Source organism: Lagopus leucura, unplaced genomic scaffold (assembly GCF_019238085.1).
Source record: "Lagopus leucura isolate 7727_CA_CO unplaced genomic scaffold, USGS_WTPT01 Super-Scaffold_73, whole genome shotgun sequence".
NCBI classification, from domain to species: domain Eukaryota; kingdom Metazoa; phylum Chordata; class Aves; order Galliformes; family Phasianidae; genus Lagopus; species Lagopus leucura.
In genome coordinates, this window is record NW_024962252.1 from 83,530,214 (window position 1) to 83,550,732 (window position 20,519).

The following is a 20,519-nucleotide window of genomic DNA, read 5'->3' on the forward strand; positions in this document are numbered from 1 at the left end:
TAATCATACTCCACAAATTCTAGCCTGTAGTGTACCAAGAAGTCACTGAGGCTTGTTTAATACAAGATATCAACTTATAGGTGCAATGACTGAGGTTCTCATGGCAACGTTCAACTCTGACTGCTCAAGGAGCCCTATTTAAGGAGAGATGGTAGCAACAGAAGGAAGGTCATCTGCATCAAAAATAGTTGAGACTCTCCATCGCTCAAGTCAACCTTCCACGTCTTATTTGAAATATGTCACTTCCATAAGTGTTTTAAGAACTCTGATCTCCTTCCTTCTACATATTCTGAATGATGAGGCATAAATAACTGAATATGAGAAACAGCACATGCACCAGCCTACCAAATGCAAAACAGGGACCAAGACAATGAACCAGGGAGAACTCCCTACAGTTCAAAAGAAACAAGAAAATATTTCCTTGGATTATTTTATTATTAATGTAAATACGTATTTGCTGTTCCATTTCGCTTCTGGCCAGGGCTAGAAATGGAAGTAACATAAGAAAAGTTAATCATCATAGGTGTTCTTTTACAAACGTGAGATGCTGGATGTGTCCTGGGATCAAGCAGTTAAATTCCATTTTCATTCTCCAGCTGCACCAAGTCCACAATACAACATGGTTTTAGGATTTTCTACAGTCAGTTGACAATAGCACAGGGTTTTCTATAGTGCTGTCAGTGCCTTGAGGCCAGTTCCAGGACCATCCAAGGAAGTCACATAACACCACCAAGTAAGCAATACTGAACTGGGAGTCTTCCCAGTCCAAACTGGTTATTTATGGCTTCTCTATCTTTCTTATCACAAAGAGTGCAGTTACTCTTGAATAATTTACTGCCAGATGTTTTTGTTGTTTTGTTTTTACTAAAGATGAAAGAAGAGGACTTAGGAAAGCAAGGGCTTTGTGCATGGATACATACAGAAACCATAAAGCTTGACCCTACAAATACTTTACATGGTTAATTCATGTGAGTAAACTGCTTTTGTGATAAAGTTGCACACATGCAGGAGCATTTGCAAGGCTGATCCCTAAAACCATTAAATTAATGGCAGAAATATATAAAATATATAATTGATGAAAAAGTGAATTGGGATTCTTCTCAAAAGTAGGTAAAAAGGGATTATCACTCAGGCAAACTCTCTCTCCAGTGACTGCTCCTGATTGATAGATTTGTATAAGGCTGAGTTTCTGATTAGTTCTGAGATATGAAAGCTTCAAAACGTAGGAATAAAATATAGACTTTCCAAAAATGAAATGCAATACCCAATTCAATTAAAAGAAAATGCTATGATCTGGAATTGAACCAAGACTTTGGGATAATGTTATTTATTCTGTGCCAAGTTTAGTAGATGTTTTCCAAAATGCCAGTTTACTTGGATTTTATGGAAAAATTGACCTTTTCACCCAGAATAGAGGCTGCTAATTTCATTAAAGTTGTTAGAGATTTTCTCAGACTGCATCCATGCCAATTTGAGTATTTCATTCCTCTATTTTCATCTATATTCCCCTAGCACGGAAACAGCCTGACAGAGCTATAACTATGGCATTCTGCTTCCCGCTCCTACTGCACCCTCTGTCAGTGCAGTTATTCAGACTGCAAGAGCACTGCAGGCACTCAGAGAAGCAAGCATCGCCCATTCAAAGCAGCCCTTTCCCTGAAGGCTGGTGGCTGCAAGCCCCTGGGTCAGGCAATCCACACTTCTGGCATCCCAGAAGAGCCTGAATCAACTCAGCTGCCGTGAGACGAGCCGAGTCTGTCAGCTCATACAGCAGCTTGAGCTCATCATCTGTATTTACATAGTTCCTCAATCAAACTCTCATGCTCTGTAAACTATGTTTATTACCCTTCATGCAGGCTGATAGATTTTAGCTTGCTCTCCTTACAGTAGGAGCAGCCAAAGATCTGTGCTTGATGGCTATTTTCTGCCTTAATTTTGCCTTTAAGGAGGGAGATGTTATTACTTGCCAAACCAGCACATGTTCACAGAGAGAGTGCGGTCAAGTAGTCAGGAGCAGAGCTGATGTTAATTAGCAATGAAATGAGGAATGAACCAGCATTAGCCCTGAGACTAATCAATGGGAAAATCACTCCAAGCAGGCAGCTTAATGAAGTACTATACAGCTGTTTATTTTTAGTCCGTTTTAGCCTGACAACAAAATCCCTATTAATTAAACAACAAAATATCTAAAATGCATTTCCTTTTAGAGCCTTGCTATAGCTCTGACTTTTTGCTGTTGTTAATTATTGCATTTATCTATACCTTTCCCTGGCAACGATAGGTCCGATTAGGAAAAATTAAGGCAGGTCAAGGATGCTTATAGCTATCATTGGCACACGTTTGTCCCTTGCCATCACCTACCACCCCACAAATGACCCACTCAGGGTCCTGCACACTGCTTATCCTGGTGCCTTTCTGCTGCAACGTTGGAGGACATGGTGCCCTGCACATGCACCATCTCCTCAGGCAGATGGAGAGACAAACCTTGCAACAGGCACATGCCACCTGTGATCTGGAGAAGGCATCTTGATCTCCTCCCTGCCAAGTGGTTCTGTGATGTATGGGGTACCCCCCCCCCCCACCCCTCAACTTTTCCTTTGCCCATCTCACTGCTGAGCCATCCTCCATGCAAACCCCTGTATTTGCTAATAAAGACAGGAAAGATGCAAGGAGGAGAGTCTTGGGAAGATGCGTAAGATCCAAAGTCTTCCCACTGCCATGCTGCACCAGACAACAGCACTGTGATACAATATTGATTTAGCCAGTTGAAAAATAGTGAGCTTGGTATAAAATAATGCAACTCTGAAGTTTGAGGCTTTGATAATTCCTTTTAGAAAAGGAAGCGCTTTCCAATGCTTTCCAGCAAGCAGGCACTAAATATCAATATGACTGTTTGGATTTTGCCTTGCCATTAAAAGCAGGAGCTCTAATACCAGCAGTAACAAGATTTGAAGATGCAGGCTGTGCCCTTGGGAGAGCTGTGCGGCACCCCTTCCCCTTCATATGCACAGATGAAAGGTTAACTAAAGCTTGCTTTTGTAGGAAGGGTTAACAAATAAGACACACAAAACTGTGTGTTAGAGGTTCACAGTTCGTTCGGTCAAAGTCCTTTCTGAGACTGACAAACTTAATTCAGGGATTTGGGAAGAGGAGTTTCTTAATCTTTCCAGTATAACCAAAAAGCCACCTCTGAAACTGCATCAGAAAAAAAAAGAAAAAAAACATCCTATGCAGATATGCCCTGAGCTAAACATACAGACAAACCTTTAAGGATTTTTGTATCTGCTGTTTTTGCCTGCATGTTGCACAAAGCAACATAGTGTGATCCTTCAGGTGAACTCTGCTGCCCCAGATAGAGCAGCACAAGCCAGAGAACAGCCCTTTCCCAAGGAAAAAAAAAAACAACCAACTTCCAACTCACATTATCAGCTCCTCTACTGCAGAGAGAATTCCTAAGTCAAATTCACCTCCTGAAGATGGAGACATTACAGTAAATGTATTCATCAGATCTCAAGTGACAAGCCTTAATTAAAGTGTACTGTTTGCAAAACGAGAACCAAAACTGAAGACACTCTAGTAAATATATATTTTGCGCTGAGCAGAGCAAGGCAAATGCTGGCTTCCACCTAACACTCACAACATGAAAAACACTCAAATATGAATATTTGATATGTATTTCAATAATACCGTTAGAAGACATTCAACACAGCATGATACAGGAATCACACACAGTAACAGATTCAGACACAGACATATTTGCATTCTTCAACATAAATTAAGTTTCTTATGGTCTCTACTGCATATATGAAGAGCATGTTTTACCAGTTTTTCCTCTTCAGTCATGCCACGATTCACCAAAATAAATATTGTTAATGTTTTTCACATCAATAATTCCATTCATGTAAAAATCACAACTACTCACAAATTTCAAAAAACTGCCTTGGGAAAGAGAGAAAGAACTTGAAATATCTGACCAGCTGCCGTGAGGTAGAGGCAAAACAACAAAAGGGGGATATCTGTTTAATAGTATGCAGTTGCATTCTAAAAGAAGTACACAGAAAAACTTAAGGCTTCCAATAGAGGCATGAGCTGATTAAAAATATCCACTGTTCTTGCAGCTGATTTTTCTCTGGTGTGGAGAAGAACCAGGGAAGACCTTCTCTCTCCCAACAGCTCCCTGAAAGAAGGTAGTGGTGAGGTCGAGTCAGTCTCTTCTCCCAAATATCGGTGCTGATATGAGAAGAATTGGGCTCAAGCTGCATCAGGGGAGGTTCGGGTTGGATATGTCTCAGCAGGAGTGGTGAGACATAGGAGCAGGCTACCAAGGGAGGCAGTGGAGTCATCATTTTTGGAGGTGTTTAGGGAAAGGTATTTAAGGACATGGTTTAGTAGGCAATGTTGGTGGTAGGTGGATGGTTGGACTAGATGATCTTAGAGGTCTTCTCCAACCTTAATGATTCTACGATTGCGATTTATGATCTTTAAAGGCACCTCCTTGCAAGACTGGACTCCATCCAACTGCAAAGTTTGATTTTCAGAGTTTTTATTCTTAATTATTATTTCTATTTTTCTTTAAAGCCACAGTGAAGCAATTATTTCTTAAAAAGCGCAGACCTGAAAAACAACATCACCATCCAGGTAATCCCCTTTATAGTCAGATTTGATAGCTCATGGAAATCTAAACAAAGGCACAATGCTGTGCAACTGCAACAGCTGGGTTGGAAATTGCTGCAGATTGTTAGGAGGAGCTGCAAACTAGAGATAGGCAATGAAAAGGTTAGAAATGATAGTTTAGAAAAAAAAATAAAAAGACAAATTACTCCAAAGACCATATTCTTTAAATCGTTGAAGCAAAACATGTTTATTTGATTTGTTTGTATGCCTATTACAAAAATGCTACTTTGGGATTCTAGGAACCCAGTCTGTCAATTTTTCAGCTTCTGCACTTTCATGGTTGCTTAGAGCTGTTTAATGCAAATACACTTCCAATAAGAGATTTCATGCCCCTAAATTACACCCAGTTAAGGGCGAATGAAAATGTAAGGTAAATAACTATAATCAGCCATATTATCTTTCTCTTGGCACCTCTCACTTTACAGGCATATTTAAAGGCATCTCTGGGGTCCTATCCTTTTTAACAAGCGGCAGCGTATTTCCTGGAATATTACTTACGGTGCTATGCTGTGAACATTACACAGGTTAAAACGTTACCTAGAGACCTAGAAAGAATTGCATCTGTTGCAGAGCCACGCTTGTTGCCATGTTTAGGAACATTTGAAAAAGCAGCAAGAAAATTTTCAACTCCAAGATGAGAAAAAGAGACCAAAACTCCTGAAGTAGATCTTCCAGATCCAACACCATTGATGACCACAGCAATTAAATGCAAGAAAATGAGACTACACACTTCTGGCATTCACTGAGGGTGCCCTGGAAATCACTTGGGAAACCATGGGGAAAAAAAAAAACATAAAGGAACTTAAGCATTTCACTCCCATGTTATTCTTCTTTTTAGGCTAATAAAACCACGTGTAAGAAAGAAAGGTGACCCAAGCATTGTAAGAGCCACATAGTCCCTTGTTGCCTCTGTGAAAAAAGTACATACCAATAATCAAGCTGCTCACTCAGCAAGAAGAATATAGAGCAGGACTCTCCAGAAGGAAATGCATACAAGTCTTTCAACACATACTGTGATTATTTTGAGCATTGGGCAGTTTCACTTTGCTTACAGAAAGATGAATTTCTGGTTCTACAAATAACTACTCCTCTGCTTCATCTAGAAGTGTCCTAGCACCAAATTAAACCAGAGAAACTCTGAGACAATTAATTCATTCAACCTTAGATCTGTTTGGATTGTCTCACATACATCCCAGTTGCTGCCATACCTCTATTTACCAACTTTTCATTACAGATGCTATTGTTACAACATTTGTTTGCAGATCTGCTTATGCCAATGTTCTGTTTTCTCCTAGGAAGTCACATTCCATGCAGACATTTGTCTTTTGTAAAGCAGCCCCCCAAATCCTGGACTGATTTATCCCCCTTCTACAGCACCAGCAGAAGATCACACTCAGCAATTTAAGTAGTCCTTGTGTACAGAAGCTATGCTAGATGCTCCATAGTGATGAATTTCTCCCCACATAGTTGTAGAAAAAAGTAGAAGCATGGAAAACAGATGGACAGACTCCTGTTTATGTGTTGCTTACCGACACAAGAGGTAACCTTTGGAAAGCCACAAATTATCTAAGCCTTAGCTCTCCCTCTGTAAATGGTTATGGTAACAGCTTCACAGAGTGAAGTCCACTTTTTGTAATCCTCAAAGTGCTGATGAGAAACAAACTGGTATAAATAGAGGTCTGCCTTGTATCTGTTAGACAGCTCAGCCCCTAGGACAGGTCTTTCACTATTACCATTGTGTTTCTGCTACTACAGTGAAGCCTCCCTGATGTTACAGCAGCTACAGCAGCTCAGGAGCACTATATGCACTTGCTGAGTTTCTGTGAAACACTGACCAGGCTTAAGGACAGAAATGGTTACTAATCTGTACTTTGTTACAGAATGTAGCAGAGAATACAGTGTCAATTAACCCCTTAAATAAATGCACAAAGTAAGTATCCAATTTTCCAACCCCAGCATCAAATCAATTAAAAAAAAAAAAAAAAAAAAATACCCTTCCATTGGTTTTATCTGCAATTGTATTAAATACAGATGGAAATGTGACTTTCAAATATCTGGGTTTCTATTATGTGCTCACCTAAACCTCATCCCAGCACGTGACAGAAGGAAGCTGTACACAAGACTTTGATTTTTCTTTTTGAATTAGAAGACATTAAGCATCCAAACCCTTTCATAAAAGATCTGAGGCAGAAGCTACATAACATCTGTGCAAGCCATGTTTTTTTCCCACTTAATCCAGACCTTAATGATCAAGAGATATCAGAAAAGTGTCAAAGCAGATAAACCAAGTTATCCCTATTAGTGCATCTAGGTCTCGTCACCAGTGGCAGCTGATCTGTAAGCTTCATTCCTGCACCAGGGATATACAAAAGAACTCCAACTTAAATGTCAATATAATGAATGGCTGATTCACCGGGAGAAGTCAGTCATCGTGTACCGAGTTTCTGTTACAGCTAGCAATGCTTCGAGGTTCCCAGGATGAACTCTGTGAATAAAAGTGCAGGACAAAACAATTGTCTCTTATTGTGCTCTAATGTTTTTCTGGACATGTAACTTCTAGAGCTTTGGACACCACAATAGGAGGTTTCAAGCAAGAAACCTGAGAAAACTCCTGTTATTGCAGACTAGGAGTAACTGCTGGCATGTATCCTCATCTAACTGTGGATACCAGCTATTCACATAGGTATCTCCTGTAACTATCCACCTCATTTTAGAGCTGCTCAACCATCAGCTATTACTCTGACACTGCTCAGACAAAGCCAGCTGTCTCACCAGCCAGTACTACAGCCCTCAAAGGGAAAGGCAAAAAGAAGCCATCTCAACAATGTAGCAATTTAGCACTTCAACACTGCATTTTCTGTTAATACAGTGTCTATAAGTAATTGGAGGGGGGAAGATAACCTTTTAGAATCTTCCAAAAGAGATGCATAGGAACAAGGGTACTGTTTGAGAGCTTGATGGGTATGTCCTTAACCACCAGTAACTGTTTCTTCATCTCGTATGTGACACTGCATAGTCCATAGACAGTGACAGATCTGAAAAAAAGTCATGGCTATGAGATGCGCAATATTGCCTTTAGCCACAATTCTTCAAGCAGCTCTCTGACCTGGCAGAAGTAGGGTTTAAGCTGTCCCTACAGAAGCTTCATTTGTCCAACTTCCAGTTTCATCCAGTTTTATGTCCTCCTTCAGTTTTATTCAGGTCAGCCTCTGAAGAACTGCTTCTTTTCCCTGGTACTTTCTTCTTGTTTCCAAACCAGTTTTCAATTCCAGGTCAGAAACTACAGTAAAGTCAGTGTGGAAATCTAGTTGGTTAACATTGGAAAATAATTTTACAGCTAATTTGCTTTTTATTGACTTAGGATTCATTGAAAAATAGTCAGTTATGAAATCATAAAAGCTATGGGCACTGTCAAAAACAAAGCATATAACAAACAACTGCCTCTGTCCCTTTAAAGAGTAACAGGGCAGCAGAGGAGAAAGTCTGATATGGGCAATAATAAAGTCAGCACACATCTTCCACAACTCCCTTTTGGGGCAGACAGGCCCAAGCTCTTTGCTAATCAGAACATGTCATTCAATGATTTTCACATCTTTAAATTAGCAGACACACACGGGAGGGGTGGGGGAAGCCTGTGCACACACCACCACAGCATGAGCTGTTACTAGTGGCTCCCAGGGCTCGGACACCAAAGCTGATAAGCACGAGCCACAGACTAGAAGTGCACTCTGATATCAGCATGCAACCTGACATCTGAGCCTTCAGCTCAGCTTCCTGAATTCCCACATCCCACAGTGCCATCACAGATTAACAAAGGAAGGAGGGAGACCTAGGAGTCTTATGCTCTCAGCATACGCTAAGGACAGGTTGTGCGGAAGGTTCTCCTAGCTTACTCCTCATCTTGTTTCCTTTAAGCATATTTTCTTCCACTGATGGGGAGCTTCCTCTGCACTTGCTGAGAAGCACTTTGACCTTCAGACAAGAGACTTCATGCCTCCACAGGGACTGATGCTCTTTTCTCCTGAGTCTACAGCCAACTACCACTAGATGGATGCTTCTCTACCAGAAACAGGATATTCCGTACAAGTAATAAATGGAGTTGCCTTGGGTCTTTATCTGGTGGCCACATAGGTGATGGTAAAACAATCTATTGTGCTTTCTATTATTATTTTTTCCAAGAGACATCCCAGGATTCATGGACACATTCAATTCCTTTCACAGGGCTGTTTTAAGGATGCCATAGACTGCCGAGATGCTCCTTCTGCTAACCTAGTCTTCGCGTGATCAGCATCTAGTTGATTGTTTGTCGACACAGTATAGAATCCTCCAAGTAAGAAAAACCTTGACTTACACAAATATGTGTGAGAAGTGTACGAATATCCAAAGTGTAAAACTTAACTATCATTGCACAGCCCTGGATACAGACTTCATGCTTAGGATTTGAATCCTCAAGCTTGCATTGTATTGGCATATTTCATCTTGGTTTCAGATTAAACTTGTAAGAAAGGAAGTTTAGATGTCAGATAAGCCTCAAATCTAGTACGCTATTTAATTTCCTTATTTAAAAAAATAAATAAATAAATAAGAAAACCACGTTGAGTTATTAAGTTAGTTCAAGACATACCTGCATCCAGAGGACACTCTAGTTAGCAGTCAGCTTGAAGCCAAAAATGTTGATGTTAAAAATATAATGGCAACTTCCAACCAGTTTCAAATGGGTACGCTTTGAAAAATAAATCTTTACTACAGTGAATTATTCTCCTCCCCTCACATCATATAACAGCTATAAAAATAATAGAAATACACGCTCCACAAAGATGGGAGAAAGATGTTCCTGAAATTCCTAGGGAAGATTCCTATTTCAGTGTCATTTCATGTGGTTCCAGAACTTTAACAGTCTGCACATTTCAACCTGTTCAGGTTATTTTTGCTTAGTATTGAAATGCTAAGAAAGAGATCTCCAAGTTGGGCTAATAAATAAAATCAGAAAACTCACCCTCCTTTTAAATACTTTCCCAATAAATTCTTTCTATCAAGTCAGAAGGAGGCAAATGGTTTTAAAATCTGAAATGTTCTGTGCATTAGGAAAGATGAAAGGGCAGCACGTACAAGCACTCTTCACAGAAGAGTGTTAAGTTCAAACTCTTCAAGAAAGAGTTTTAAGTTCTATAGCAAAACCACACATGACACTGACCATGAGCTCAGACAGAAGAACTGCTATAAGATGGGCGCCCCTGCAACCCCATGCCACAGGGTAGAGCAGCCTGCCTCAGGCTCCATCACTGGCAGCATGCTACATCGCATGCAGCAGGAATGCTAGCTTGCATCTTTGAAAGGAAAGTTCTCTGGTAATTTCAAATGTTCTCAGATCCCCACCCAGTTCTGATCCACAGTAACAGTTGTGACCACCAGTCACACCACCCCAGTGCAAAAAAGAAAAGCAACCCTCCGCATCTGCTAACAGTTGTCAGGGCAAAGTTTTTTTTTCCATAGAACTTGTTGGCAGATACATGATAACTACATGGTTAGTGTACACTTACAGATCCTGAGTCTGCATCAGGAGATCAGCTAATTAGCTATTTGCATGCACAATTACCTGATTTGTACAAGCAGTCAAGGTGATTGTACATGTAAATTAGGCATGGATTTGCACAACTTACTCATCTGAAAAACTGCAATTTTACTTATTTTTAAGCAAAAATCAACAGCTACTGTAGAGAGACTGCTGACTTAATGTCCCTATGGTTCATACATTCACTGAGTTTTACAAACACTCCTCTTGCATCACTTCTGCGCCACACTGTGGATGTGTACATGTGTGTTCATGCCAACTTTTGTTAGACACATGCATGGTGCTAACAAAGTCATACAGGAACAGTGACCTGCTTCCCAATGCGGGGAAATATTTCTTGTCTCCTAGAGGTCCCGTTTTCCACTGTTATCTCTTCAGTGCTGGGATCTGCTGAGCTTAGCAAAGTAAACGTGCTTTTACTTATCACACTGAGCTCAGAAAGCTCTACAAGGAGCAGAAACCCAAACAACAGTGATGCAAATACTCAACCTGGAGCCCTGAGGACTTTAAGTTTTAAACCCCAATGCTGCCATGCTGACTGGCTTGCAAGGGGTTTTCAAACACAAATAGGTCATCCACATTTTTAATGTGAAGTTGTACCATGGCTGCTAAACAAGTGGATATTTATGTCACTTTGGGTCTGAGCAGGGATTGCAGCCTGGAGCGTGCAACCGGTAGGAAAGGCAAGTTCTCCTATCACCTCATACCTTTATTCTCTTCTCCCAAGGTATCTCCGTTAGTTGTGGAGGGATTCAGGATAGCACAAGAGCTCAGTGACTGAGTAGTTCCTGGTGACCTCAAATATAAGAACAGCTCCGCTTGCTTGAAGTGTCAAGGAAGTAAAAAATTCTCAGTTTACCAAGGAGAGAAAACATTAGCCCTGTCAAATAGGAATAGAAATCATAAGCTGATGAAGACCAAGCAACACTTACGCTGGAGCTGATGAAGTAACCCAAATACCATTACATTAGTAATAGTCTGAGAATGAGGCAGTGCTATTTAGCTAGGCATGAAAGCCTTTTACAAATGGAGAAGGGTTCTGTCTCTGCTTCTATCCCTCAGCACACATTATTGTGATGACTGACTCTTGTATGGTTGTTCAGAGATTCTTACTTTCTCAACTAGGAGATGCTCCCCCTGACCTCAGGCAAACTGTTTTAGATGAATACAACACAGCTCCTTCCACCTCGTCTCCCTCTTTCTCCTCACTCATACTCACTAAACCAGAAACTGCTTCCAGTCAATGGTCCTGATGCTATGATAGAGTCACAGCTTCCTGTTCAAAGGGTCCACATAGCATCACAGCTGTAAGATTTAAAGTCCTCCTCAGTTTTCCATCAGTGCACTGAGCTGTGGAAGCACATGCTATCCAGTAAGGACCTCTGGAGGAATATCAGGGCTTTGCTGCACAAGCTGAGTGCAGCTGCTGTGGGTTAGTAATAGCAAAAGAGACAGGACCACAGCTGCAATACTGCACGAATGCCCTCACTGATAAACCACCACTGAAAAAGTCTAACTTCTTCCACAGCTGAATATTTATGCAACACAATGGCTTTGAGAATGGTAACTGCTGCGTTAGAACCTTCTTCTGTGCCTGCCCTGCAAAGAAGTTCAAAAGCTACCTCACAGAAGCACATTTTCCTTTTGTTACATTAAACAAAGGAGGCATGCTGAATGTTTGCTCACTGAGAAATTCAAAATACTATAAATACGCTCAAAACAGGACTCAAGTTGCAATTTCACATCCAAATATAATTCACCTCCTTGGAGAACCGGGGAATACAGAAGAATCAACCTTGGGGCTCCTTCCCATGCTCAGGGGTTTGAGTGTTTCTCTGGGAAGGCTCAGGTCAGTCCTGTGCCACAGGAGCATGTCCTGCAGCTGGAACATCTGAAGCAGGGAGCGCTCCATGTTGTAAACTGCTCATGCAGCAGGACTGAGAAAAAGGCATCTCCTGGTCACCGGCTGTTCCTGACTACAGGAAAATGAAAATACAGCATCTCCACACCTGTTCACCTGATGGTGAAGGAAGGAAAAGCCATTACCAAGTGACAGGAGACGAAAAACCAAAATCCACTTCAGCAACTCATCCCAGCACTGGTGATTAATCTCACACTCCCACAGCCTGATGCACATTAACCAGATAATTAATAATTTCTTTGGGGACTCCAGCTCGGCAACTGTTTTATCAACCTGCACAGCATTAGGAGAGACGCTGTGCTTGTGATCAAACTGCTGGAACTATGGAAACGTTCTACAGGAACAGTAAAAGCTTGAGAGCAATCTGTGAGCCCAGTTTTACAAGGAGCAGTAACATATGTGCAAAAATCAAGGCTGCTTCTTTGTCAGTACAGTCACTAGACTCAAAATCGGAGTGAGATCAGCATAATAAGAATAATTAACAGCAATGCTCAACTCCCATCTTTCCCCAACAGAAGTGCTTTTCCATATTTTTTTTTAAGTACATTTTGCCTGATGCAGTAGCATTATGTCAGATCCTGTTCTTTCACTGTCCTCGGTATGGATAATCAATTAGATGCACGTACCTTAACACTAAAGAAAGTTTAACATTAAAAGTACAGAGGCATCACACGATATTCAAATTCTCTATGCTTTCAATTAATTTGCTGAGGAGCAGAAAACTTGGTATTGCTCTTGCTAGTAACTGTACCATCTTCAGTGCATTCACACACTATGTTCAAGGACAGAAGTTGTACAAGACCATGAGCACAGTACTGAAGTGCTGACACTGCATCATCTTCCCCAACACTTACAAATGGACTGCTGAGAAAAATGATGGTAAGTAGTCTTTCAGATATTAAACTCTCTAGTGTGTTAGATGTATGTCAGTATTGGGCAATTAAGAATAATTGATAATTAATTAAACCACACCCATGGCCCCACCCCTGAAAATAATATTTAGATCCACATTCCTGCCTAAATATATCCTTCTTTCCAAAAGAGCAATACTGTGCAGATGTTACTTGCAAGAAGGTACTGCAGTTTCTCAACAGGTTTCGGAAGAATAAGTTATTCGGATGCTTTTCTAAAAATAGTTTAGGTATCATCACTGTACACATAAGGAAATAGAGACACAATTGTACAGGTGTCCCAATGAAGCCTCCCCACCACGAGTACTCTGGTTCCTAAGCAAAGTCTCAGTTTACCCTTTCATCACACAGGTTTCAGCTATGGCTCAGCAGTATACCTGATTTTTAAAGGCATTCTGCTCTTAAGATTACAACCGTAGAAAAGCAGAGCTCCAGAAGAAAAGTACCTTGGCTCAGGTAACTGGGAGACTGGGTACATACCTCCAAAATGATACATTTTCTCTGAAGTCTGTCCTAAGACTATGTTAGTAATAAAGAATGCATTTTCTTTTAGTAGATAGCACAGCTTAATTTGTATTTTCCTTTCATATGGCATTAACTAAAATACATAACATCTCCATTTTTTATCATCTACTCTAGTATTTATGACTCTCCTCACCATAATATTTGAGCCCCTTCATTTTCATAGTGTCAGTTACCATTATTCCATTAAATTAAATCCTTTTACAAGCATCTTCCTATAAACATGCACTAGAGATAACACAGCCACATGGTGAGGATTCACAGACTACAGTAAGCAGATTACACCTGTCTTGATTTTCAGTGTAGCTGTCGGCAGAGAATATTCTTCCATCAAACTGGGCACAGATCTCCTCATTAAAGCTACAGGGGAGAATAATTACAGAACAGTATATTGCAGTTTACCAATTGGTCTTGCATACATAATGGCTTATGAAAGAAAAACTGCATCCTTTAACAGCTGGGAAAATCTTTAAATTGTTATTATTATTATTATAAAATGCCCAACATTTTAAACTATCCAATAACTTGCCTCCTGTATGCAAAGCAGACAGATACAGGTGATCAGAGCCAAAAAGGTCTCAGACTCCCAGTCCATAAATACAATTATTTTTCGCTTTGTAAACACTCCATTCCACAACCTTCCGTTCTACAGCAAAATCCTCTCCTCATGAGAAAATTATGCTGATTGCAGAGGAAGCCCTGAAAGCAAATGGGTGGTTTTCTGGATCCGCTAATCTCTCACACTGAGTGTTAAGCATCCTGTTCCCCTGCATACTCATTCTTCAGTAGAGAATGAGTGAAACCATCAAGTCCCCTGTCCCTCTCCCACTGGAAGGGGAAGAGGATTTGCAATGGTAGACCAATCTCCAGCCATACCTGTGTCTTTCTTCCAGTAGGTCTTCTTGTTGGCCAGATGCCTGCAGGGGCACTCCCATCCCTAGTGGGATGAGGCCTATGAGCACCTCCAAGCCACACAGAGATAGCAGCTCTTGGTGTCCCCATGCCTCACCAATTGCAATCCAGGACTGAAGCATCCAGAATATATTCATACAATCGTTTTAATTGGAACTCTTAAAGGTCACCCAGTACAAATGCCCTGCAATGAGGGGACCTGCACCTACAGCAGATCAGGATGCTCAGATCCTCATTCAGCCTGACCTTTTGCACCTCAAGGAACAATGAATCCACCACCTTCCCAGGCAACCCATGCCAGTGCCTCACCATCCTGATTGTAGAAAGCTTCTTCCTTATATCCAATATAGATCTCCCTTCTTTTAGTTTGGGACCATTCCCTGCTGTCCTATCACAACAACCCTGCTGAAGAGTCTATCCCCTTCTTTCTCACAGTCCCCCTTTAGATACTGAAAGGCCATTATCAAATTTCCAGGCTGAACAGCCCCAGCACTCTCAGCCCGTCCTCACAGGGGAGGCGTTCCATCCCTCAGATCATTTTTTGCAGCCCTCTCCTGGATGCACTCCAACAGGTCTATGTCTCTCCCATACTAAGGGCTATATATTAAATGTATATTCCTGTGGCACGTTAGGAAAACTGAGTTTTCACCCATGTCGATAGCTAAGACAGATGATATACATCACTGAAGAACAAGACGGTTCTGTCTGTGAAAGGGCTTTCAGTAGGAGGCACTGCAAACAACACACTATGCCACTCCAGCCAGCCTCAGCTCCTGGACAAGCTGGCTCCACACCTTTTCCTGGACCCCATCTTCACTAGGCACGTGCTGGTGACAGCAGTCCCATGAACATATATGCTGCCCATATATGTAGAACCTCATCTGTGTACCTACAGTACCAAAGGGAACAGTGCCTGCTCAGGCCAGCAGCCAAGAGCCAGACTGGTCACCCCAACAAAGTTCTAAATCTTTGAGCCTCTCCTGAAGAGCAATCCACTGCATGGCATACTCACAGGTTAATCACCTGAAGGCTGAAAGCGGTGACCCAGTCCAGTGTTTGTCCTGCACAAACACCGACCGTTAACTTTCACCCATTTTAGAATGGAACTCAGCAAGGCCATCCTCAGCCAGCAGCTCTTTGTCGAGGCCAGCAGTGACAACATGTGGGCTGAAGGATGTTTGGCTTTTAGTCAGAAAAGAATAAAGCAGTTTCTCCTTCATTCCTTCTTCCATTGCCCCACAGCACAGAAGAGTCCAAAATAGTTTGCTATTGATTGCCACAGTAGCAGAAGACAGCTCTTAAGGAAAATCTTCCTTGTCTGCAGTGGTTCTGGACTAAAATCTCAACCAAAGTTCATAAACTAATACAGCTCATTAAAAAAAATAAAAATAAAAAAAATTCAACATCCTACAGAAATTGTTCTTTTTAGAAGTATTAGAGGTCTGTAATATCTTTTCTTCCCACTACTGTCCCCTGTACTGCTGACTGTACATACATATTCCAGTCATCCATTTAAAGGTACTCAGTAACAAAGCAATCCTTAATTAAATTATCAGAATATATCTCCCATGTGTTTTTGAAATAAATATGAGTTCAATGCAAACTGCTTTTACAAAGTATTTCTCTTACACTTTCCTGCTCTTCTGAGGAAAAAAAAAACAAAAAAAACAAAAAAACAAAAACAACCCAGACAAACAAAAAAATCAATTTGGCAAACAGAAAGAAAGCAATTACAAGCCTATTACTGAAAACATAATATGAAGCATTAGCCAGGAACTGCTAAAAGTTGGAATCTTTTTTTTCCTGGATGGAGAAGGATGAATGAAGCACCTGGCAAAACTACCCACTACCCACCACAAGAAAAAACATTGGAGAGAAAGAAAAAAAGATAAGGATACTATCAGTTAAGTGGAGAAACCTGTCACAGGTATTTCAGTAGATCAGGTCTCTGGCTATGTAACAGAGAAGAAGCCCTGATCAAGTCACATGCCCTTTACTACAGAAGATCAGATCAAAAGGTTTCAAAGGGAACTGATGGTGACAGTTTCTTCATTTGTATGCAATGTGACATACCGGATTCAAACTCCTGGCTACTTTTTGAACTATATGTCAGGGGACAGAAATTATTATTTTCTTTTATATCTTACTTTTAAGAACTTCTAGCCATTTGGGGGTTCTCCCCCCAGCCCTCTATGTCCCACTACCCTCTTTTTTATTTTCAGCCAGGATTCAAACGTTCACCTTTGATGTAATATTTTTTGCTGCACATCAGAATAGCTAGACAAAGCTTCAGAAAGGCAATTGAATCCAGAGAATGAAAAGGATGACATCACTTCAAACATGAACTTTTAATAAAATTATCCTTAAGAAACCTCCCTTGTGATTTTTCTTGCCCTGTGCCTTTTTTTTTTATTATTATTATTCCTTTCACTCTTTCCATGTGTCTGAAGTAATTTAATTATTGCCATACTAGCTGCAGTTTACTCTGACCGATCAGCTACAGGCAGGCACAAATATTTCTTCTTGTTTCTCACTGCTTCTGCCAAGAAGTGTTAAACATAATGCAGAAAGCAACTGTGCAAGATCACTGCTTGCTTAGCCAATAACAGACTGTGTAACAGTTGTATTCATATAGCATTTAAAATAAGTGGGAAGACTTCTGACTAGCTCAGACTCTCCATGGCCAAGACCCCAACTGGTTTTGTGCCAGCATTTCCTGTTTACATCTGAAAAGTTCATCCACTTGTTATATTTATTAGTAGATCCACTCCAAACCAGGCTCTTCTACCAAAAAAAGAACCAAAACCCTCACTGAAGTGCTACAGAAAGGCACTCAGTATTCATGAGCCAGTGATATGTTTAAGGTAATAACGCTCTCCCAAAAGTGTTGTGAAACATTCAGGAGCAGCAGTTGCAGTCATGCCAGTATCTGACACAAAGACAACCAGATCTGAAAACAGAAAAACAACGCTGCAGTCTCCTGGTCAAAGGAGAGGCTACTTCAAGCTACCAGAAAGTTATACAACTCTATAGAACTCTAGTTCTGGTAGATGCAAGCAAAATAAATGTTACAGTTGTGTAAGTTGTTTCTAAACGTGAAAAATTATGTTTAAATGTTTCAAACTCATACAAATCTTCATAAGTATTGGAGCAACGTTAATAAAGAATGCTGAATTTAAACACTTAAGCCTGTAAGCTTCTTTCAATACAATGGAAAAAAATAGCTCTTTCCAAACAATTTGTTTCAAAAACATTACTGAAATACCTGCTTTTTGTGTATTAGTTTATCAAGAGTTTACAGTGGAACCAGGCTCCACCTCTTGCGGCAGCACAGGTGAATTGCCTTCACCTGTACTCCTGTGGCTGACTCACTGCTCACCTCAGGTGATCAATCAGAGGTTCAGGCTGTGATTCAGCAGTTCCCATACACACACTTAAGCAGAAAAGTCACTCTTCGTAGGCTCTCACAACAGCCCACAGTAATAAAGCAGCTTTTCTAAGAGTGCACAAGGGTTAAAGCCTAGGTAGGAGCCTGACAGGTATAAGTCACTCTTCTGACATGCTCAGCTGGCTGAAGTAGATGCTAGTTGACTAGAACACACATATCTGTGAATAGCAAGAATCCAAGTACTTACAACTGTCTCTGCTATAAGGCCAACAGCTTCTAGAGACAGACAGCCTTTTATCACAAGAACTGCATCAGCTGTTTGGGATCAACTCACTACCACACATGAATCAACACCTTCAGGCTTTCAAACTGTAGGTTAAAACCCAGGTGAAACACATCCCTGCTTCCCGGGTGCTAAGCAAATCAGCATTTTATTCCTTTGCAGGATATAGTAGCTGTGGGTTTGGGGCTGCCCTGTCTGCTGCCAAAGGAAATCTGTGTGGTAATGATGATGACTGCAACTGGAAACGCGGATAAGCCTCTATGGGAACAAAGGGGATTCAGACAGTTCCTTCTACATTCCCTGTTAAGCTTCGGTAAGACCTGTGGGTTTTGTCCCTGTGCAGGTGTCAGTCACCAAGAGATGGAACAATTAAGATGTGCTCAGTATCCTCGGCGCAGTATAACGCCTCAGTCATCAAATAAACCTATTGTGCTGCTCAATACTTTCTATCAGAGTAGGAATATGAGAGTACGTCCAAAGATAGCAATGAACACACCAGGTAATTATTTTTAAGCTTGCTAATCACAATCAATAGTTTCTTAGCAAAACTGATGAGCTGAAGTTGGCTCCTATTTTTAACCAAAGAGATATGCAGTCAAGACTTGAATTACACCATCGGGCAATTCTCCAAACTCCTAATGACTTCCAGCCAAGAGAAGGATGGTGCCTTGGTAGGTCTTGCTCCCTTCCTGAGCATGATATCAAAGCTTTTTTTTTTCCATATATTGTAAAACCAGAAGTATACTGTAACCATAGCATGACTTCACTGAAAACACTGAACGAGAATTTAACTCCATACATCAGAAAAGAGTAATAAAATTCTAAAATGCCTGAGGATGTTTACATGATTAATTTGAAGGTTTTTAGCTGTCATATGAGAGATAAACTCTTCATAGAGCAGTGCCATGTGCCTTCTAGGGGTGTACAATTAGGGACAGATGAATAAAAGTTGAAGACTCACTAGAAAGCTCAGCCCCTCTCCCTGTTGTGGTAGGATTTTTCCCTAAAGTAATCTTTCTCATGTTTTGCAATCCCTCTTTTTTTTTTTTTTTTTTCCTTTTCTTTTTTTCTTTTATTTTATTTCATTTCAAAAGCTCCTGCTAGGAAAATCCTCCATTCTCTGCCTCTCTCAGGAAGGGGTTTTGCCCCATACGATACTGCTTAAAACTGTTGCTGACATTCAGTACTACAGAAGTAATTCCCTCTAGGAAAAGAGAATTGGTTTTCATTTGTTTTGTTTCTTCTATCCACTGATTAAAAGCAACAGTTTGTATGAAGGAGTAGTACAATAGCATCAATGGTAATTATTGCCTCTCGCAGCAGACATGAATTGGATGAGGAAACACATCTACCCTTATTACGGGGAAAATACCAGGGATAAAATGTGCCAGTGGGGACAGTCACAAGACCATCTTTGGTCCTGTATTTGCTAACTGGATGGAATTACTGTGGTTAAGAGGTTGCATAATTACATAAGCAATTAAACCCTTCCTTCATTTTCCTGTAGAGTCTCTCTAGACTCAGACATATTCTACTTCATTCCTGCAGTCTGCTGTTGGGTGAGGATGACTGAGAGGAAGGTAGGAAGGTCTGGGCAAGACACTGGAATGCAGGGAGGTCGGGTGGCCTCTCGCAAGGCCTTCTCTGAACTGGGAAGTGACACTGCTGCACACGACATTGGTTTCTGAAGTCTCTCCCTACCATTATGTGCATCAACACTGTTTATTAAAGATAACTAATGCCCTAAGTCTTTATTTACTTCTGTTTATTGCTATTTTAGCAAGAGTCATCAGAGAGCAGCTATGCTTCTGGTCCACCAGGGTTCTTTAATCACTGTTAGTAGGTAAAATCATGTGTGACAACTAATCCAAAAAGCAGATTATATTTATTTTGGCTACAGTGGCTTGCAATTCGTTAAAATCAACAAAGCCTTTTCATTAGCCCCCTGCTGATGTCCTAAAAACAGACATTTCAAGGGTCTCAAAGCACAGAGCTACACATGTGCAGCAAAGCTGGGACTGACAGACTTAACGTTGCCATACATACCATAAAATCTTATTAAAAACAACAGCAAACTTCTTACTTCCTTTCATAAGATGGCTTAATTTATGATCTCAAATTCCAAAATCGCAGTCATAAAAGCAGGACTTCTTAAATTGAAGAAAGTATAAGTGAATCGACAGTACAATTAGCAGTGAAATGGTTGCACAGGGCTTCGTGTTTAAAAAGAAGAAAGCTGTTCTAACACTGTAAGGAGTGGGATTAGAGATTCAGCAAGTCTAAACATTAGCCTACATGCTTGCTGAGCCCCCTGCATTCTGGAGACACATTTGAAT

At 40.7% G+C, this 20,519-nt stretch overlaps 1 protein-coding gene across 10 annotated transcripts in view; it reads right to left on the minus strand.

Annotated features, from left to right (window-relative positions):
- ESRRG (estrogen related receptor gamma) overlaps positions 1–20,519 on the minus strand; it is a 379,837-nt gene that overhangs the window by 253,553 nt on the left and 105,765 nt on the right. For 3 of the 10 annotated variants that reach the window (XM_042895241.1, XM_042895245.1, XM_042895239.1), the window contains exon 2: positions 10,954–11,126. The exons of the other annotated variants lie outside the window; for them this stretch is intronic. The gene's annotated coding sequence lies outside the window, so the exon portion shown is untranslated. The remainder of the gene's footprint in view (positions 1–10,953; positions 11,127–20,519) is intronic. 10 annotated transcript variants of the gene reach the window in all.